Genomic DNA, 22,840 nt, shown 5'->3' on the forward strand with positions numbered 1-22,840 from the left:
TTATTTCCCTCTAGTGGGTTCAGGTGAGTATTTTTACAAGGAATGCTGGTATTCGTAGTTTTGCCCTGGATTCCTTTCACCCCTTCAGTGGGCTTTGCTAAGTTGCAGACAATTAATGATGCATTTAAAACCCTCCAGTGGGTCTCAGAGTGCTGCTTACTCAGTCCATTTAAACAGCTCTGTCATGTCGAAAAAGTCAAAGAAAGGTTTCTTAGCTCTACACCCCACATTCCTTTCTGGGGGGTGCTCTCCTTCACGGCCGGACTGCCGTGATGATTATGAAAACAAGGGTGTCCTGTTCACCAGGGAGCACTCACATGGCAGGCAATTCATCCGAATTATTTTCTTCAGGAGAACAGGCAAGTTTACACGCTGATTTATATCTTCTGCCTAACGCGTTTCAGAGCCCCTGGCTCCTTTGTCAAAGGCTGCTTGCAACTTCCGCAAATAACTTCCAAGGGACTCACAACATTTTGTACATTTTTTATTTCCCTCTAGTGGGTTCAGGTGAGTATTTTTACAAGGAATGCTGGTATTCGTAGTTTTGCCCTGGATTCCTTTCACCTCTTCAGTGGGGTTTGGTAAGTTGCAGACAATTAATGATGCATTTAAAACCCTCCAGTGGGTCTCAGAGTGCTGCTTACTCCGTCCATTTAAACAGCTCTGTCATGTCGAAAAAGTCAAAGAAAGGTTCCTTAGCTCCACGCCCCACATTCCTTTCTGGGGGGTGCTCTCCTCCACGGCCGAACTGCCGTGATGATTATGAAAACAAGGGTGTCCTGTGCATGAGGGAGCACTCACATGGCAGGCAATTCGTCAGAATTAATTTCTTCAGGGGAACCGGCAAGTTTACACGCTGATTCATATCTTCTGCCTAACGCGTTTCAGAGCCCCTGGCTCCTTTGTCAAAGGCTGCCTGCAACTACCGCAAATAACTTCCAAGGGACTCACAACATTTTGTACATTTTTTATTTCCCTCTAGTGGGTTCAGGTGAGTATTTTCACAAGGAATGCTGGTATTCGCAGTTTTGCCCTGGATTCCTTTCACCCCTTCAGTGGGCTTTGCTAAGTTGCAGACAATTAATGATGCATTTAAAACCCTCCAGTGGGTCTCAGAGTGCTGCTTACTCAGTCCATTTAAACAGCTCTGTCATGTCGAAAAAGTCAAAGAAAGGTTCCTTAGCTCCACGCCCCACATTCCTTTCTGGGGGGTGCTCTCCTCCACGGCCGGACTGCCGTGATGATTATGAAAACAAGGGTGTCCTGTGCACGAGGGAGCACTCACATGGCAGGCAATTCATCAGAACTAATTTCTTCAGGGGAACCAGCAAGTTTACAAGCTGATTTATATCTTCTGCCTAACGCGTTTCAGAGTCCCTGGCTCCTTTGTCAAAGGCTGCCTGCAACTTCCGCAAATAACTTCCAAGGGACTCACAACATTTTGTACATTTTTTATTTCCCTCTAGTGGGTTCAGGTGAGTATTTTCACAAGGAATGCTGGTATTCGTAGTTTTGCCCTTTATTCCTTTCACCCCTTCAGTGGGGTTTGCTAAGTTGCAGACAATTAATGATGCATTTAAAACCCTCCAGTGGGTCTCAGAGTGCTGCTTACTCAGTCCATTTAAACAGCTCTGTCATGTCGAAAAAATCAAAGAAAGGTTTCTTAGCTCCACGCCCCACATTCCTTTCTGGGGGGTGGTCTCCTCCACGGCCGGACTGCCGTGATGATTATGAAAACAAGGGTGTCCTGTGCACGAGGGAGCACTCACATGGCAGGCAATTCATCAGAATTAATTTCTTCAGGGGAACCAGCAAGTTTAGAAGCTGATTTATATCTTGTGCCTAACGCGTTTCAGAGCCCCTGGCTCCTTTGTCAAAGGCTGCCTGCAACTTCCGCAAATAACTTCCAAGGGACTCAGAACATTTTGTACATTTTTTATTTCCCTCTAGTGGGTTCAGGTGAGTATTTTCACAAGGAATGCTGGTATTCGTAGTTTTGCCCTTTATTCCTTTCACCCCTTCAGTGGGGTTTGCTAAGTTGTAGACAATTAATGATGCATTTAAAACCCTCCAGTGGGTCTCAGAGTGCTGCTTACTCAGTCCATTTAAACAGCTCTGTCATGTCTAAAAAGTCAAAGAAAGGTTCCTTAGCTCCACGCCCCACATTCCTTTCTGTGGTGTGCTCTCCTCCACAGCCGGACTGCCGTGATGATTATGAAAACAAGGATGTCCTGTGCACGAGGGAGCACTCACATGGCAGGCAATTCATCAGAATTAATTTCTTCAGGGGAACCGGCAAGTTTACACGCTGATTTATATCTTCTGCCTAACGCGTTTCAGAGCCCCTGGCTCCTTTGTCAAAGGCTGCCTGCAACTTCCGCAAATAACTGCCAAGGGACTCAGAACATTTTGTACAGTTTTTTATTTCCCTCTAGTGGGTTCAGGTGAGTATTTTTACAAGGAATGCTGTTATTCGTAGTTTTGCCCTGGATTCCTTTCACCCCTTCAGTGGGGTTTGCTAAGTTGCAGACAATTAATGATGCATGTAAAACCCTCCAGTGGGTCTCAGAGTGCTGCTTACTCAGTCCATTTAAACAGCTCTGTCATGTCGAAAAAATCAAAGAAAAGTTCCTTAGCTCCACGCCCCACATTCCTTTCTAGGGGGTGCTCTCCTCCACGGCCGCACTGCCGTGATGATTATGAAAACAAGGGTGTCCTGTGCACAAGGCAGCACTCACATGGCAGGCAATTCATCAGAATTAATTTCTTCAGGGGAACCGGCAAGTTTACACGCTGATTTATATCTTCTGCCTAACGCATTTCAGAGCCCCTGGCTCCTTTGTCAAAGACTGCCTGCAACTTCCGCAAATAACTTCCAAGGGACTCACAACATTTTGTACATTTTTTATTTCCCTCTACTGGGTTCAGGTGAGTATTTTCACAAGGAATGCTGGTATTCGTAGTTTTGCGCTGGATTCCTTTCACCACTTCAGTGGGGTTTGCTAAGTTGCAGACATTTAATGATGCATTTAAAACCCTCCAGTGGGTCTCAGAGTGCTGCTTACTCAGTCCATTTAAACAGCTCTGTCATGTCGAAAAAGTCAAAGAAAGGTTCCTTAGCTCCACGCCCCACATTCCTTTCTGGGGGGTGCTCTCCTCCATGGCCAAACTGCTGTGATGATTATGAAAACAAGGGTGTCCTGCACGAGGGAGCACTCACATGGCAGGCAATTCATCAGAATTAATTTCTTCAGTGGAACCGGCAAGTTTTCACGCTGATTCATATCTTTTGCCTAACGCGTTTCAGAGCCCCTGGCTCCTTTGTCAAAGGCTGCCTGCAACTTCCGCAAATAACTTCCAAGGGACTCACAACATTTTGTACATTTTTTATTTCCCTCTAGTGGGTTCAGGTGAGTATTTTCACAAGGAATGCTGGCATTCACAGTTTTGCCCTTGATTCCTTTCACCCCTTCAGTGGGCTTTGCTAAGTTGGAGACAATTAATGATGCATTTAAAACCCTCCAGTGGGTCTCAGAGTGCTGCTTACTCAGTCCATTTAAACAGCTCTGTCATGTCGAAAAAGTCAAAGAAAGGTTCCTTAGCTCTACGCCCCACATTCCTTTCTGGGGGGTGCTCTCCTTCACGGCCGGACTGCCGTGATGATTATGAAAACAAGGGTGTCCTGTGCACCAGGGAGCACTCACATGGCAGGCAATTCATCCAAATTATTTTCTTCAGGGGAACCGGCAAGTTTACACGCTGATTTATATCTTCTGCCTAACGCGTTTCAGAGTCCCTGGCTCCTTTGTCAAAGGCTGCCTGAAACTTCCGCAAAAGACTTCCAAGGGACTCACAACATTTTGTACATTTTTTATTTCCCTCTAGTGGGTTCAGGTGAGTATTTTCACAAGGAATGCTGGTATTCGTAGTTTTGCCCTGGATTCCTTTCACCCCTTCAGTGGGGTTTGCTAAGTTGCAGACAATTAATGATGCATGTAAAACCCTCCAGTGGGTCTCAGAGTGCTGCTTACTCAGTCCATTTAAACAGCTCTGTCATGTCGAAAAAGTCAAAGAAAGGTTCCTTAGCTCCACGCCCCACATTCCTTTCTGGGGGGTGCTCTCCTCCACGTCCGGACTGCCGTGATGATTATGAAAACAAGGGTGTCCTGTGTACGAGGGAGCACTCACATGGCAGGCAATTCATCAGAATTAATTTCTTCAGGGGAACCGGCAAGTTTACACGCTGATTTATATCTTCTGCCTAACGCGTTTCAGAGCCCCTGGCTCCTTTGTCAAAGGCTGCCTGCAACTTCCGCAAATAACTTCCAAGGGACTCACAACATTTTGTACATTTTTTATTACCCTCTAGTGGGTTCAGGTGAGTATTTTCACAAGGAATGCTGGTATTCGCAGTTTTGCCCTGGATTCCTTTCACCCCTTCAGTGGGGTTTGCTAAGTTGCAGACAATTAATGATGCATTTAAAACCCTCCAGTGGGTCTCAGAGTGCTGCTTACTCAGTCCATTTAAACAGCTCTGTCATGTCGAAAAAGTCAAAGAAAGGTTCCTTAGCTCCACGCCCCACATTCCTTTCTGGGGGGTGCTCACCTCCACGGCCGGACTGCCATGATGATTATGAAAACAAGGGTGTCCTGTGCACGAGGGAGCACTCACATGGCAGGCAATTCATCAGAATTAATTTCTTCAGGGGAACCGGCAAGTTTACAAGCTGATTTATATCTTCTGCCTAACGCCTTTCAGAGCCCCTGGCTCCTTTGTCAAAGTCTGATTGCAACTTCCGCAAATAACTTCCAAGGGACTCACAACATTTTGTACATTTTTTATATCCCTCTAGTGGGTTCAGGTGAGTATTTTCACAAGGAATGCTGGTATTCGTAGTTGTGCCCTGGATTCCTTTCACCCCTTCAGTGGGGTTTGCTAAGTTGCAGACAATTAATGATGCATTTAAAACCCTCCAGTGGGTCTCAGAGTGCTGCTTACTCAGTCCATTTAAACATCTCTGTCATGTCGAAAAAGTCAAAGAAAGGTTCCTTAGCTCCACGCCCCACATTCCTTTCTGGGGGGTGCTCTCCTCCACGTCCGGACTGCCGTGATGATTATGAAAACAAGGGTGTCCTGTGCACAAGGGAGCACTCACATGGCAGGCAATTCATCAGAATGAATTTCTTCAGTGGAACCGGCAAGTTTACACGCTGATTTATATCTTCTGCCTAACGCGTTTCAGAGCCCCTGGCTCCTTTGTCAAAGGCTGCCTGCAACTTCCGCAAATAACTTCCAAGGGACTCACAACATTTTGTACATTTTTTATTTCCCTCTAGTGGGTTCAGGTGAGTATTTTCACAAGGAATGCTGGTATTCGTAGTTTTGCCCTGGATTCCTTACACCCCTTCAGTGGGGTTTGCTAAGTTGCAGACAATTAATGATGCATTTAAAACCCTCCAGTGGGTCTCAGAGTGCTGCTTACTCAGTCCATTTTAACAGCTCTGTCATGTCGAAAAAGTCAAAGAAAGGTTCCTTAGCTCCACGCCCCACATTCCTTTCTGGGGGGTGCTCTCCTCCATGGCCGGACTGCCGTGATGATTATGAAAACAAGGGTGTCCTGTGCATGAGAGAGCACTCACATGGCAGGCAATTCATCAGAATTAATTTCTTCAGGGGAACCGGCAAGTTTACACGCTGATTTATATCTTCTGCCTAACGCGTTTCAGAGCCCCTGGCTCCTTTGTCAAAGGCTGCCTGCAACTTCCGCAAATAACTTCCAAGGCACTCACAACATTTTGTATATTTTTTATTTCCCTCTAGTGGGTTCAGGTGAGTATTTTCACAAGGAATGCTGGTATTCGCAGTTTTGCCCTGGATTCCTTTCACCCCTTCAGTGGGCTTTGCTAAGTTGCAGACAATTAATGATGCATTTAAAACCCTCCAGTGGGTCTCAGAGTGCTGCTTACTCAGTCCATTTTAACAGCTCTTTCATGTCGAAAAAGTCAAAGAAAGGTTCCTTAGCTCCACGCCCCACATTCCTTTCTGGGGGGTGCTCTCCTCCATGGCCGGACTGCCGTGATGATTATGAAAACAAGGGTGTCCTGTGCATGAGAGAGCACTCACATGGCAGGCAATTCATCAGAATTAATTTCTTCAGAGGAACCGGCAAGTTTACACGCTGATTTATATCTTCTGCCTAACGCGTTTCAGAGTCCCTGGCTCCTTTGTCAAAGGCTGCCTGAAACTTCCGCAAATAACTTCCAAGGGACTCACAACATTTTGTACATTTTTTATTTCCCTCTAGTGGGTTCAGGTGAGTATTTTCACAAGGAATGCTGGTATTCGTAGTTTTGCCCTGGATTCCTTTCACCCCTTCAGTGGGGTTTGGTAAGTTGCAGACAATTAATGATGCATTTAAAACCCTCCAGTGGGTCTCAGAGTGCTGCTTACTCCGTCCATTTAAACAGCTCTGTCATGTCGAAAAAGTCAAAGAAAGGTTCCTTAGCTCCACGCCCCACATTCCTTTCTGGGGGGTGCTCTCCTCCACGGCCGAACTGCCGTGATGATTATGAAAACAAGGGTGTCCTGTTCACCAGGGAGCACTCACATGGCAGGCAATTCATCCGAATTATTTTGTTCAGGGGAACAGGCAAGTTTAAACGCTGATTTATATCTTCTGCCTAACGCGTTTCAGAGCCCCTGGCTCCTTTGTCAAAGGCTGCTTGCAACTTCCGCAAATAACTTCCAAGAGACTCACAACATTTTGTGCATTTTTTATTTCCCTCTAGTGGGTTCAGGTGAGTATTTTTACAAGGAATGCTGGTATTCGTAGTTTTGCCCTGGATTCCTTTCACCCCTTCAGTGGGCTTTGCTAAGTTGCAGACAATTAATGATGCATTTAAAACCCTCCAGTGGGTCTCAGAGTGCTGCTTACTCAGTCCATTTAAACAGCTCTGTCATGTCGAAAAAGTCAAAGAAAGGTTTCTTAGCTCTACACCCCACATTCCTTTCTGGGGGGTGCTCTCCTTCACGGCCGGACTGCCGTGATGATTATGAAAACAAGGGTGTCCTGTTCACCAGGGAGCACTCACATGGCAGGCAATTCATCCGAATTATTTTCTTCAGGGGAACAGGCAAGTTTACACGCTGATTTATATCTTCTGCCTAACGCGTTTCAGAGCCCCTGGCTCCTTTGTCAAAGGCTGCTTGCAACTTCCGCAAATAACTTCCAAGGGACTCACAACATTTTGTACATTTTTTATTTCCCTCTAGTGGGTTCAGGTGAGTATTTTTACAAGGAATGCTGGTATTCGTAGTTTTGCCCTGGATTCCTTTCACCTCTTCAGTGGGGTTTGGTAAGTTGCAGACAATTAATGATGCATTTAAAACCCTCCAGTGGGTCTCAGAGTGCTGCTTACTCCGTCCATTTAAACAGCTCTGTCATGTCGAAAAAGTCAAAGAAAGGTTCCTTAGCTCCACGCCCCACATTCCTTTCTGGGGGGTGCTCTCCTCCACGGCCGAACTGCCGTGATGATTATGAAAACAAGGGTGTCCTGTGCATGAGGGAGCACTCACATGGCAGGCAATTCGTCAGAATTAATTTCTTCAGGGGAACCGGCAAGTTTACACGCTGATTTATATCTTCTGCCTAACGCGTTTCAGAGCCCCTGGCTCCTTTGTCAAAGGCTGCCTGCAACTACCGCAAATAACTTCCAAGGGACTCACAACATTTTGTACATTTTTTATTTCCCTCTAGTGGGTTCAGGTGAGTATTTTCACAAGGAATGCTGGTATTCGCAGTTTTGCCCTGGATTCCTTTCACCCCTTCAGTGGGCTTTGCTAAGTTGCAGACAATTAATGATGCATTTAAAACCCTCCAGTGGGTCTCAGAGTGCTGCTTACTCAGTCCATTTAAACAGCTCTGTCATGTCGAAAAAGTCAAAGAAAGGTTCCTTAGCTCCACGCCCCACATTCCTTTCTGGGGGGTGCTCTCCTCCACGGCCGGACTGCCGTGATGATTATGAAAACAAGGGTGTCCTGTGCACGAGGGAGCACTCACATGGCAGGCAATTCATCAGAACTAATTTCTTCAGGGGAACCAGCAAGTTTACAAGCTGATTTATATCTTCTGCCTAACGCGTTTCAGAGTCCCTGGCTCCTTTGTCAAAGGCTGCCTGCAACTTCCGCAAATAACTTCCAAGGGACTCACAACATTTTGTACATTTTTTATTTCCCTCTAGTGGGTTCAGGTGAGTATTTTCACAAGGAATGCTGGTATTCGTAGTTTTGCCCTTTATTCCTTTCACCCCTTCAGTGGGGTTTGCTAAGTTGCAGACAATTAATGATGCATTTAAAACCCTCCAGTGGGTCTCAGAGTGCTGCTTACTCAGTCCATTTAAACAGCTCTGTCATGTCAAAAAAATCAAAGAAAGGTTTCTTAGCTCCACGCCCCACATTCCTTTCTGGGGGGTGGTCTCCTCCACGGCCGAACTGCCGTGATGATTATGAAAACAAGGGTGTCCTGTGCACACGGGAGCACTCACATGGCAGGCAATTCATCAGAATTAATTTCTTCAGGGGAACCGGCAAGTTTACACGCTGATTTATATCTTCTGCCTAACGCTTTTCAGAGCCCCCGGCTCCTTTGTCAAAGGCTGCCTGCAACTTCCGCAAATAACTGCCAAGGGACTCAGAACATTTTGTACAGTTTTTTATTTCCCTCTAGTGGGTTCAGGTGAGTATTTTCACAAGGAATGCTGGTATTCGTAGTTTTGCCCTGGATTCCTTTCACCCCTTCAGTGGGGTTTGCTAAGTTGCAGACAATTAATGATGCATTTAAAACCCTCCAGTGGGTCTCAGAGTGCTGCTTACGCAGTCCATTTAAACAGCTCTGTCATGTCGAAAAAGTCAAAGAAAGGTTCCTTAGCTCCACGCCCCACATTCCTTTCTAGGGGGTGGTCTCCTCCACGGCCGGACTGCCGTGATGATTATGAAAACAAGGGTGTCCTGTGCACAAGGCAGCACTCACATGGCAGGCAATTCATCAGAATTAATTTCTTCAGGGGAACCGGCAAGTTTACACGCTGATTTATATGTTCTGCCTAACGCGTTTCAGAGCCCCTGGCTCCTTTGTCAAAGGCTGCCTGCAACTTCCGCAAATAACTTCCAAGGGACTCACAACATTTTGAACATTTTTTATTTCCCTCTAGTGGGTTCAGGTGAGTATTTTTACAAGGAATGCTGGTATTCGTAGTTTTGCCCTGGATTCCTTTCACCCCTTCAGTGGGGTTTGCTAAGTTGCAGACAATTAATGATGCATTTAAAACCCTCCAGTGGGTCTCAGAGTGCTGCTTACTCAGTCCATTTAAACAGCTCTGTCATGTCGAAAAAGTCAAAGAAAGGTTCCTTAGCTCCACGCCCCACATTCCTTTCTGGGGGGTGCTCTCCTCCACGTCCGGACTGCGGTGATGATTATGAAAACAAGGGTGTCCTGTGTACGAGGGAGCACTCACATGGCAGGCAATTCATCAGAATTAATTTCTTCAGGGGAACCGGCAAGTTTACACGCTGATTTATATCTTCTGCCTAACGCGTTTCAGAGCCCCTGGCTCCTTTGTCAAAGGCTGCCTGCAACTTCCGCAAATAACTGCCAAGGGACTCACAACATTTTGTACATTTTTTATTTCCCTCTAGTGGGTTCAGGTCAGTATTTTCACAAGGAATGCTGGTATTCGTAGTTTTGCCCTGGATTCCTTTCACCCCTTCAGTGGGGTTTGCTAAGTTGCAGACAATTAATGATGCATGTAAAACCCTCCAGTGGGTCTCAGAGTGCTGCTTACTCAGTCCATTTAAACAGCTCTGTCATGTCGAAAAAGTCAAAGAAAGGTTCCTTAGCTCCACGCCCCACATTCCTTTCTGGGGGGTGCTCTCCTCCACGTCCGGACTGCGGTGATGATTATGAAAACAAGGGTGTCCTGTGTACGAGGGAGCACTCACATGGCAGGCAATTCATCAGAATTAATTTCTTCAGGGGAACCGGCAAGTTTACACGCTGATTTATATCTTCTGCCTAACGCGTTTCAGAGCCCCTGGCTCCTTTGTCAAAGGCTGCCTGCAACTTCCGCAAATAACTGCCAAGGGACTCACAACATTTTGTACATTTTTTATTTCCCTCTAGTGGGTTCAGGTCAGTATTTTCACAAGGAATGCTGGTATTCGTAGTTTTGCCCTGGATTCCTTTCACCCCTTCAGTGGGGTTTGCTAAGTTGCAAACAATTAATGATGCATTTATATCCCTCCAGTGGGTCTCAGAGTGCTGCTTACTCAGTCCATTTAAACAGCTCTGTCATGTCGAAAAAATCAAAGAAAAGTTCCTTAGCTCCACGCCCCACATTCCTTTCTAGGGGGTGCTCTCCTCCACGGCCGCACTGCCGTGATGATTATGAAAACAAGGGTGTCCTGTGCACAAGGCAGCACTCACATGGCAGGCAATTCATCAGAATTAATTTCTTCAGGGGAACCGGCAAGTTTACACGCTGATTTATATCTTCTGCCTAACGCATTTCAGAGCCCCTGGCTCCTTTGTCAAAGACTGCCTGCAACTTCCGCAAATAACTTCCAAGGGACTCACAACATTTTGTACATTTTTTATTTCCCTCTACTGGGTTCAGGTGAGTATTTTCACAAGGAATGCTGGTATTCGTAGTTTTGCGCTGGATTCCTTTCACCACTTCAGTGGGGTTTGCTAAGTTGCAGACAATTAATGATGCATTTAAAACCCTCCAGTGGGTCTCAGAGTGCTGCTTACTCAGTCCATTTAAACAGCTCTGTCATGTCGAAAAAGTCAAAGAAAGGTTCCTTAGCTCCACGCCCCACATTCCTTTCTGGGGGGTGCTCTCCTCCATGGCCAAACTGCTGTGATGATTATGAAAACAAGGGTGTCCTGCACGAGGGAGCACTCACATGGCAGGCAATTCATCAGAATTAATTTCTTCAGTGGAACCGGCAAGTTTTCACGCTGATTCATATCTTTTGCCTAACGCGTTTCAGAGCCCCTGGCTCCTTTGTCAAAGGCTGCCTGCAACTTCCGCAAATAACTTCCAAGGGACTCACAACATTTTGTACATTTTTTATTTCCCTCTAGTGGGTTCAGGTGAGTATTTTCACAAGGAATGCTGGTATTCGTAGTTTTGCGCTGGATTCCTTTCACCACTTCAGTGGGGTTTGCTAAGTTGCAGACAATTAATGATGCATTTAAAACCCTCCAGTGGGTCTCAGAGTGCTGCTTACTCAGTCCATTTAAACAGCTCTGTCATGTCGAAAAAGTCAAAGAAAGGTTCCTTAGCTCTACGCCCCACATTCCTTTCTGGGGGGTGCTCTCCTTCACGGCCGGACTGCCGTGATGATTATGAAAACAAGGGTGTCCTGTGCACCAGGGAGCACTCACATGGCAGGCAATTCATCCAAATTATTTTCTTCAGGGGAACCGGCAAGTTTACACGCTGATTTATATCTTCTGCCTAACGCGTTTCAGAGTCCCTGGCTCCTTTGTCAAAGGCTGCCTGAAACTTCCGCAAAAGACTTCCAAGGGACTCACAACATTTTGTACATTTTTTATTTCCCTCTAGTGGGTTCAGGTGAGTATTTTCACAAGGAATGCTGGTATTCGTAGTGTTGCCCTGGATTCCTTTCACCCCTTCAGTGGGGTTTGCTAAGTTGCAGACAATTAATGATGCATTTAAAACCCTCCAGTGTGTCTCAGAGTGCTGCTTACTCAGTCCATTTTAACAGCTCTGTCATGTCGAAAAAGTCAAAGAAAGGTTCCTTAGCTCCACGCCCCACATTCCTTCCTGGGGGGTGCTCTCCTCCACGGCCGGACTGCCGTGATGATTATGAAAACAAGGGTGTCCTGTGCACGAGGGAGCACTCACATGGCAGGCAATTCATCAGAATTAATTTCTTCAGGGGAACCAGCAAGTTTAGAAGCTGATTTATATCTTCTGCCTAACGTGTTTCAGAGCCCCTGGCTCCTTTGTCAAAGGCTGCCTGCAACTTCCGCAAATAACTTCCAAGGGACTCAGAACATTTTGTACATTTTTTATTTCCCTCTAGTGGGTTCAGGTGAGTATTTTCACAAGGAATGCTGGTATTCGTAGTTTTGCCCTTTATTCCTTTCACCCCTTCAGTGGGGTTTGCTAAGTTGTAGACAATTAATGATGCATTTAAAACCCTCCAGTGGGTCTCAGAGTGCTGCTTACTCAGTCCATTTAAACAGCTCTGTCATGTCTAAAAAGTCAAAGAAAGGTTCCTTAGCTCCACGCCCCACATTCCTTTCTGTGGTGTGCTCTCCTCCACAGCCGGACTGCCGTGATGATTATGAAAACAAGGATGTCCTGTGCACGAGGGAGCACTCACATGGCAGGCAATTCATCAGAATTAATTTCTTCAGGGGAACCGGCAAGTTTACACGCTGATTTATATCTTCTGCCTAACGCTTTTCAGAGCCCCCGGCTCCTTTGTCAAAGGCTGCCTGCAACTTCCGCAAATAACTGCCAAGGGACTCAGAACATTTTGTACATTTTTTGTTTCCCTCTAGTGGGTTCAGGTGAGTATTTTCACAAGGAATGCTGGTATTCGTAGTTTTGCCCTGGATTCCTTTCACCCCTTCAGTGGGGTTTGCTAAGTTGCAGACAATTAATGATGCATTTAAAACCCTCCAGTGGGTCTCAGACTGCTGCTTACTCCGTCCATTTAAACAGCTCTGTCATGTCGAAAAAGTCAAAGATAGGTTCCTTAGCTCCACGACCCACATTCCTTTCTGGGGGGTGCTCTCCACCACGGCCGGACTGCCGTGATGATTATGAAAACAAGGGTGTCCTGTGCACGAGGGAGCACTCACATGGCAGGCAATTCATCAGAATTAATTTCTTCAGGGGAACCAGCAAGTTTAGAAGCTGATTTATATCTTCTGCCTAACGCGTTTCAGAGCCCCTGGCTCCTTTGTCAAAGGCTGCCTGCAACTTCCGCAAATAACTTGCAAGGGACTCAGAACATTTTGTACATTTTTTATTTCCCTCTAGTGGGTTCAGGTGAGTATTTTCACAAGGAATGCTGGTATTCGTAGTTTTGCCCTTTATTCCTTTCACCCCTTCAGTGGGGTTTGCTAAGTTGTAGACAATTAATGATGCATTTAAAACCCTCCAGTGGGTCTCTGAGTGCTGCTTACTCAGTCCATTTAAACAGCTCTGTCATGTCTAAAAAGTCAAAGAAAGGTTCCTTAGCTCCACGCCCCACATTCCTTTCTGTGGTGTGCTCTCCTCCACAGCCGGACTGCCGTGATGATTATGAAAACAAGGATGTCCTGTGCACGAGGGAGCACTCACATGGCAGGCAATTCATCAGAATTAATTTCTTCAGGGGAACCGGCAAGTTTACACGCTGATTTATATCTTCTGCCTAACGCTTTTCAGAGCCCCCGGCTCCTTTGTCAAAGGCTGCCTGCAACTTCCGCAAATAACTGCCAAGGGACTCAGAACATTTTGTACAGTTTTTTATTTCCCTCTAGTGGGTTCAGGTGAGTATTTTCACAAGGAATGCTGGTATTCGTAGTTTTGCCCTGGATTCCTTTCACCCCTTCAGTGGGGTTTGCTAAGTTGCAGACAATTAATGATGCATTTAAAACCCTCCAGTGGGTCTCAGAGTGCTGCTTACTCAGTCCATTTAAACAGCTCTGTCATGTCGAAAAAGTCAAAGAAAGGTTACTTAGCTCCACGCCCCACATTCCTTTCTAGGGGGTGGTCTCCTCCACGGCCGGACTGCCGTGATGATTATGAAAACAAGGGTGTCCTGTGCACAAGGCAGCACTCACATGGCAGGCAATTCATCAGAATTAATTTCTTCAGGGGAACCGGCAAGTTTACACGCTGATTTATATCTTCTGCCTAACGCGTTTCAGAGCCCCTGGCTCCTTTGTCAAAGACTGCCTGCAACTTCCGCAAATAACTTCCAAGGGACTCACAACATTTTGTACATTTTTTATTTCCCTCTAGTGGGTTCAGGTCAGTATTTTCACAAGGAATGCTGGTATTCGTAGTTTTGCCCTGGATTCCTTTCACCCCTTCAGTGGGGTTTGCTAAGTTGCAGACAATTAATGATGCATTTAAAACCCTCCAGTGGGTCTCAGAGTGCTGCTTACTCAGTCCATTTAAACAGCTCTGTCATGTCGAAAAAGTCAAAGAAAGGTTCCTTAGCTCCACGCCCCACATTCCTTTCTGGGGGTTGCTCACCTCCACGGCCGGACTGCCGTGATGATTATGAAAACAAGGGTGTCCTGTGCACGAGGGAGCACTTAGATGGCAGGCAATTCATCAGAATTAATTTCTTCAGGGGAACCGGCAAGTTTACAAGCTGATTTATATCTTCTGCCTAACGCGTTTCAGAGCCCCTGGCTCCTTTGTCAAAGTCTGATTGCAACTTCCGCAAATAACTTCCAAGGGACTCACAACATTTTGTACATTTTTTATTTCCCTCTAGTGGGTTCAGGTGAGTATTTTCACAAGGAATGCTGGTATTCGTAGTTTTGCCCTGGATTCCTTTCACCCCTTCAGTGGGGTTTGCTAAGTTGCAGACAGATAATGATGCATTTAAAACCCTCCAGTGGGTCTCAGAGTGCTGCTTACTCAGTCCATTTAAACAGCTCTGTCATGTCGAAAAAGTCAAAGAAAGGTTCCTTAGCTCTACACCCCACATTCCTTTCTGGGGGGTGCTCTCCTTCACGGCCGGACTGCCGTGATGATTATGAAAACAAGGGTGTCCTGTTCACCAGGGAGCCCTCACATGGCAGGCAATTCATCCGAATTATTTTCTTCAGGGGAACAGGCAAGTTTACACGCTGATTTATATCTTCTGCCTAACGCGTTTCAGTGCCCCTGGCTCCTTTGTCAAAGGCTGCTTGCAACTTCCGCAAATAACTTCCAAGGGACTCACAACATTTTGAACATTTTTTATTTCCCTCTAGTGGGTTCAGGTGAGTATTTTTACAAGGAATGCTGGTATTCGTAGTTTTGCCCTGGATTCCTTTCACCCCTTCAGTGGGGTTTGCTAAGTTGCAGACAATTAATGATGCATGTAAAACCCTCCAGTGGGTCTCAGAGTGCTGCTTACTCAGTCCATTTAAACAGCTCTGTCATGTCGAAAAAGTCAAAGAAAGGTTCCTTAGCTCCACGCCCCACATTCCTTTCTGGGGGGTGCTCTCCTCCACGTCCGGACTGCGGTGATGATTATGAAAACAAGGGTGTCCTGTGTACGAGGGAGCACTCACATGGCAGGCAATTCATCAGAATTAATTTCTTCAGGGGAACCGGCAAGTTTACACGCTGATTTATATCTTCTGCCTAAGGCGTTTCAGAGCCCCTGGCTCCTTTGTCAAAGGCTGCCTGCAACGTCCGCAAATAACTGCCAAGGGACTCACAACATTTTGTACATTTTTTATTTCCCTCTAGTGGGTTCAGGTCAGTATTTTCACAAGGAATGCTGGTATTCGTAGTTTTGCCCTGGATTCCTTTCACCCCTTCAGTGGGGTTTGCTAAGTTGCAAACAATTAATGATGCATTTATATCCCTCCAGTGGGTCTCAGAGTGCTGCTTACTCAGTCCATTTAAACAGCTCTGTCATGTCGAAAAAATCAAAGAAAAGTTCCTTAGCTCCACGCCCCACATTCCTTTCTAGGGGGTGCTCTCCTCCACGGCCGCACTGCCGTGATGATTATGAAAACAAGGGTGTCCTGTGCACAAGGCAGCACTCACATGGCAGGCAATTCATCAGAATTAATTTCTTCAGGGGAACCGGCAAGTTTACACGCTGATTTATATCTTCTGCCTAACGCATTTCAGAGCCCCTGGCTCCTTTGTCAAAGACTGCCTGCAACTTCCGCAAATAACTTCCAAGGGACTCACAACATTTTGTACATTTTTTATTTCCCTCTAGTGGGTTCAGGTGAGTATTTTCACAAGGAATGCTGGTATTCGTAGTTTTGCGCTGGATTCCTTTCACCACTTCAGTGGGGTTTGCTAAGTTGCAGACATTTAATGATGCATTTAAAACCCTCCAGTGGGTCTCAGTGTGCTGCTTACTCAGTCCATTTAAACAGCTCTGTCATGTCGAAAAAGTCAAAGAAAGGTTCCTTAGCTCCACGCCCCACATTCCTTTCTGGGGGGTGCTCTCCTCCACGTCCGGACTGCGGTGATGATTATGAAAACAAGGGTGTCCTGTGTACGAGGGAGCACTCACATGGCAGGCAATTCATCAGAATTAATTTCTTCAGGGGAACCGGCAAGTTTACACGCTGATTTATATCTTCTGCCTAACGCGTTTCAGAGCCCCTGGCTCCTTTGTCAAAGGATGCCTGCAACTTCCGCAAATAACTGCCAAGGGACTCACAACATTTTGTACATTTTTTATTTCCCTCTAGTGGGTTCAGGTCAGTATTTTCACAAGGAATGCTGGTATTCTTAGTTTTGCCCTGGATTCCTTTCACCCCTTCAGTGGGGTTTGCTAAGTTGCAAACAATTAATGATGCATTTATATCCCTCCAGTGGGTCTCAGAGTGCTGCTTACTCAGTCCATTTAAACAGCTCTGTCATGTCGAAAAAATCAAAGAAAAGTTCCTTAGCTCCACGCCCCACATTCCTTTCTAGGGGGTGCTCTCCTCCACGGCCGCACTGCCGTGATGATTATGAAAACAAGGGTGTCCTGTGCACAAGGCAGCACTCACATGGCAGGCAATTCATCAGAATTAATTTCTTCAGGGGAACCGGCAAGTTTACACGCTGATTTATATCTTCTGCCTAACGCATTTCAGAGCCCCTGGCTCCTTTGTCAAAGACTGCCTGCAACTTCCGCAAATAACTTCCAAGGGACTCACAACATTTTGTACATTTTTTATTTCCCTCTAGTGGGTTCAGGTGAGTATTTTCACAAGGAATGCTGGTATTCGTAGTTTTGCGCTGGATTCCTTTCACCACTTCAGTGGGGTTTGCTAAGTTGCAGACATTTAATGATGCATTTAAAACCCTCCAGTGGGTCTCAGTGTGCTGCTTACTCAGTCCATTTAAACAGCTCTGTCATGTCGAAAAAGTCAAAGAAAGGTTCCTTAGCTCCACGCCCCACATTCCTTTCTGGGGGGTGCTCTCCTCCACGTCCGGACTGCGGTGATGATTATGAAAACAAGGGTGTCCTGTGTACGAGGGAGCACTCACATGGCAGGCAATTCATCAGAATTAATTTCTTCAGGGGAACCGGCAAGTTTACACGCTGATTTATATCTTCTGCCTAACGCGTTTCAGAGCCCCTGGCTCCTTTGTCAAAGGCTGCCTGCAGCTTCCGCAAATAACTGCCAAGGGACTCACAACATTTTGTACATTTTTTATTTCCCTCTAGTGGGTTCAGGTCAGTATTTTCACAAGGAATGCTGGTATTCGTAGTTTTGCCCTGGATTCCTTTCACCCCTTCAGTGGGGTTTGCTAAGTTGCAAACAATTAATGATGCATTTATATCCCTCCAGTGGGTCTCAGAGTGCTGCTTACTCAGTCCATTTAAACAGCTCTGTCATGTCGAAAAAATCAAAGAAAAGTTCCTTAGCTCCACGCCCCACATTCCTTTCTAGGGGGTGCTCTCCTCCACGGCCGCACTGCCGTGATGATTATGAAAACAAGGGTGTCCTGTGCACAAGGCAGCACTCACATGGCAGGCAATTCATCAGAATTAATTTCTTCAGGGGAACCGGCAAGTTTACACGCTGATTTATATCTTCTGCCTAACGCATTTCAGATCCCGTGGCTCCTTTGTCAAAGACTGCCTGCAACTTCCGCAAATAACTTCCAAGGGACTCAGAACATTTTGTACATTTTTTGTTTCCCTCTAGTGGGTTCAGGTGAGTATTTTCACAAGGAATGCTGGTATTCGTAGTTTTGCCCTGGATTCCTTTCACCCCTTCAGTGGGGTTTGCTAAGTTGCAGACAATTAATGATGCATTTAAAACCCTCCAGTGGGTCTCAGAGTGCTGCTTACTCCGTCCATTTAAACAGCTCTGTCATGTCGAAAAAGTCAAAGATAGGTTCCTTAGCTCCACGCCCCACATTCCTTTCTGGGGGGTGCTCTCCACCACGGCCGGACTGCCGTGATGATTATGAAAACAAGGGTGTCCTGTGCACGAGGGAGCACTCACATGGCAGGCAATTCATCAGAATTAATTTCTTCAGGGGAACCAGCAAGTTTAGAAGCTGATTTATATCTTCTGCCTAACGCGTTTCAGAGCCCCTGGCTCCTTTGTCAAAGGCTGCCTGCAACTTCCGCAAATAACTTCCAAGGGACTCAGAACATTTTGTACATTTTTTATTTCCCTCTAGTGGGTTCAGGTGAGTATTTTCACAAGGAATGCTGGTATTCGTAGTTTTGCCCTTTATTCCTTTCACCCCTTCAGTGGGGTTTGCTAAGTTGTAGACAATTAATGATGCATTTAAAACCCTCCAGTGGGTCTCAGAGTGCTGCTTACTCAGTCCATTTAAACAGCTCTGTCATGTCTAAAAAGTCAAAGAAAGGTTCCTTAGCTCCACGCCCCACATTCCTTTCTGTGGTGTGCTCTCCTCCACAGCCGGACTGCCGTGATGATTATGAAAACAAGGATGTCCTGTGCACGAGGGAGCACTCACATGGCAGGCAATTCATCAGAATTAATTTCTTCAGGGGAACCGGCAAGTTTACACGCTGATTTATATCTTCTGCCTAACGCTTTTCAGAGCCCCCGGCTCCTTTGTCAAAGGCTGCCTGCAACTTCCGCAAATAACTGCCAAGGGACTCAGAACATTTTGTACAGTTTTTTATTTCCCTCTAGTGGGTTCAGGTGAGTATTTTCACAAGGAATGCTGGTATTCGTAGTTTTGCCCTGGATTCCTTTCACCCCTTCAGTGGGGTTTGCTAAGTTGCAGACAATTAATGATGCATTTAAAACCCTCCAGTGGGTCTCAGAGTGCTGCTTACTCAGTCCATTTAAACAGCTCTGTCATGTCGAAAAAGTCAAAGAAAGGTTACTTAGCTCCACGCCCCACATTCCTTTCTAGGGGGTGGTCTCCTCCACGGCCGGACTGCCGTGATGATTATGAAAACAAGGGTGTCCTGTGCACAAGGCAGCACTCACATGGCAGGCAATTCATCAGAATTAATTTCTTCAGGGGAACCGGCAAGTTTACACGCTGATTTATATCTTCTGCCTAACGCGTTTCAGAGCCCCTGGCTCCTTTGTCAAAGACTGCCTGCAACTTCCGCAAATAACTTCCAAGGGACTCACAACATTTTGTACATTTTTTATTTCCCTCTAGTGGGTTCAGGTCAGTATTTTCACAAGGAAAGCTGGTATTCGTAGTTTTGCCCTGGATTCCTTTCACCCCTTCAGTGGGGTTTGCTAAGTTGCAGACAATTAATGATGCATTTAAAACCCTCCAGTGGGTCTCAGAGTGCTGCTTACTCAGTCCATTTAAACAGCTCTGTCATGTCGAAAAAGTCAAAGAAAGGTTCCTTAGCTCCACGCCCCACATTCCTTTCTGGGGGTTGCTCACCTCCACGGCCGGACTGCCGTGATGATTATGAAAACAAGGGTGTCCTGTGCACGAGGGAGCACTTAGATGGCAGGCAATTCATCAGAATTAATTTCTTCAGGGGAACCGGCAAGTTTACAAGCTGATTTATATCTTCTGCCTAACGCGTTTCAGAGCCCCTGGCTCCTTTGTCAAAGTCTGATTGCAACTTCCGCAAATAACTTCCAAGGGACTCACAACATTTTGTACATTTTTTATTTCCCTCTAGTGGGTTCAGGTGAGTATTTTCACAAGGAATGCTGGTATTCGTAGTTTTGCCCTGGATTCCTTTCACCCCTTCAGTGGGGTTTGCTAAGTTGCAGACAGATAATGATGCATTTAAAACCCTCCAGTGGGTCTCAGAGTGCTGCTTACTCAGTCCATTTAAACAGCTCTGTCATGTCGAAAAAGTCAAAGAAAGGTTCCTTAGCTCCACGCCCCACATTCCTTTCTGGGGGGTGCTCTCCTCCACGTCCGGACTGCCGTGATGATTATGAAAACAAGGGTGTCCTGTGCACAAGGGAGCACTCACATGGCAGGCAATTCATCAGAATGAATTTCTTCAGTGGAACCGGCAAGTTTACACGCTGATTTATATCTTCTGCCTAACGCGTTTCAGAGCCCCTGGCTCCTTTGTCAAAGGCTGCCTGCAACTTCCGCAAATAACTTCCAAGGGACTCACAACATTTTGTACATTTTTTATTTCCCTCTAGTGGGTTCAGGTGAGTATTTTCACAAGGAATGCTGGTATTCGTAGTTTTGCCCTGGATTCCTTACACCCCTTCAGTGGGGTTTGCTAAGTTGCAGACAATTAATGATGCATTTAAAACCCTCCAGTGGGTCTCAGAGTGCTGCTTACTCAGTCCATTTTAACAGCTCTGTCATGTCGAAAAAGTCAAAGAAAGGTTCCTTAGCTCCACGCCCCACATTCCTTTCTGGGGGGTGCTCTCCTCCATGGCCGGACTGCCGTGATGATTATGAAAACAAGGGTGTCCTGTGCATGAGAGAGCACTCACATGGCAGGCAATTCATCAGAATTAATTTCTTCAGGGGAACCGGCAAGTTTACACGCTGATTTATATCTTCTGCCTAACGCGTTTCAGAGCCCCTGGCTCCTTTGTCAAAGGCTGCCTGCAACTTCCGCAAATAACTTCCAAGGCACTCACAACATTTTGTATATTTTTTATTTCCCTCTAGTGGGTTCAGGTGAGTATTTTCACAAGGAATGCTGGTATTCGCAGTTTTGCCCTGGATTCCTTTCACCCCTTCAGTGGGCTTTGCTAAGTTGCAGACAATTAATGATGCATTTAAAACCCTCCAGTGGGTCTCAGAGTGCTGCTTACTCAGTCCATTTTAACAGCTCTTTCATGTCGAAAAAGTCAAAGAAAGGTTCCTTAGCTCCACGCCCCACATTCCTTTCTGGGGGGTGCTCTCCTCCATGGCCGGACTGCCGTGATGATTATGAAAACAAGGGTGTCCTGTGCATGAGAGAGCACTCACATGGCAGGCAATTCATCAGAATTAATTTCTTCAGAGGAACCGGCAAGTTTACACGCTGATTTATATCTTCTGCCTAACGCGTTTCAGAGTCCCTGGCTCCTTTGTCAAAGGCTGCCTGAAACTTCCGCAAATAACTTCCAAGGGACTCACAACATTTTGTACATTTTTTATTTCCCTCTAGTGGGTTCAGGTGAGTATTTTCACAAGGAATGCTGGTATTCGTAGTTTTGCCCTGGATTCCTTTCACCCCTTCAGTGGGGTTTGGTAAGTTGCAGACAATTAATGATGCATTTAAAACCCTCCAGTGGGTCTCAGAGTGCTGCTTACTCCGTCCATTTAAACAGCTCTGTCATGTCGAAAAAGTCAAAGAAAGGTTCCTTAGCTCCACGCCCCACATTCCTTTCTGGGGGGTGCTCTCCTCCACGGCCGAACTGCCGTGATGATTATGAAAACAAGGGTGTCCTGTTCACCAGGGAGCACTCACATGGCAGGCAATTCATCCGAATTATTTTGTTCAGGGGAACAGGCAAGTTTAAACGCTGATTTATATCTTCTGCCTAACGCGTTTCAGAGCCCCTGGCTCCTTTGTCAAAGGCTGCTTGCAACTTCCGCAAATAACTTCCAAGAGACTCACAACATTTTGTGCATTTTTTATTTCCCTCTAGTGGGTTCAGGTGAGTATTTTTACAAGGAATGCTGGTATTCGTAGTTTTGCCCTGGATTCCTTTCACCCCTTCAGTGGGCTTTGCTAAGTTGCAGACAATTAATGATGCATTTAAAACCCTCCAGTGGGTCTCAGAGTGCTGCTTACTCAGTCCATTTAAACAGCTCTGTCATGTCGAAAAAGTCAAAGAAAGGTTTCTTAGCTCTACACCCCACATTCCTTTCTGGGGGGTGCTCTCCTTCACGGCCGGACTGCCGTGATGATTATGAAAACAAGGGTGTCCTGTTCACCAGGGAGCACTCACATGGCAGGCAATTCATCCGAATTATTTTCTTCAGGGGAACAGGCAAGTTTACACGCTGATTTATATCTTCTGCCTAACGCGTTTCAGAGCCCCTGGCTCCTTTGTCAAAGGCTGCTTGCAACTTCCGCAAATAACTTCCAAGGGACTCACAACATTTTGTACATTTTTTATTTCCCTCTAGTGGGTTCAGGTGAGTATTTTTACAAGGAATGCTGGTATTCGTAGTTTTGCCCTGGATTCCTTTCACCTCTTCAGTGGGGTTTGGTAAGTTGCAGACAATTAATGATGCATTTAAAACCCTCCAGTGGGTCTCAGAGTGCTGCTTACTCCGTCCATTTAAACAGCTCTGTCATGTCGAAAAAGTCAAAGAAAGGTTCCTTAGCTCCACGCCCCACATTCCTTTCTGGGGGGTGCTCTCCTCCACGGCCGAACTGCCGTGATGATTATGAAAACAAGGGTGTCCTGTGCATGAGGGAGCACTCACATGGCAGGCAATTCGTCAGAATTAATTTCTTCAGGGGAACCGGCAAGTTTACACGCTGATTTATATCTTCTGCCTAACGCGTTTCAGAGCCCCTGGCTCCTTTGTCAAAGGCTGCCTGCAACTACCGCAAATAACTTCCAAGGGACTCACAACATTTTGTACATTTTTTATTTCCCTCTAGTGGGTTCAGGTGAGTATTTTCACAAGGAATGCTGGTATTCGCAGTTTTGCCCTGGATTCCTTTCACCCCTTCAGTGGG

The sequence above is a fragment of the Triturus cristatus genome, chromosome 1_1 (assembly GCF_964204655.1).
Source record: "Triturus cristatus chromosome 1_1, aTriCri1.1, whole genome shotgun sequence".
NCBI lineage: Eukaryota > Metazoa > Chordata > Amphibia > Caudata > Salamandridae > Triturus > Triturus cristatus.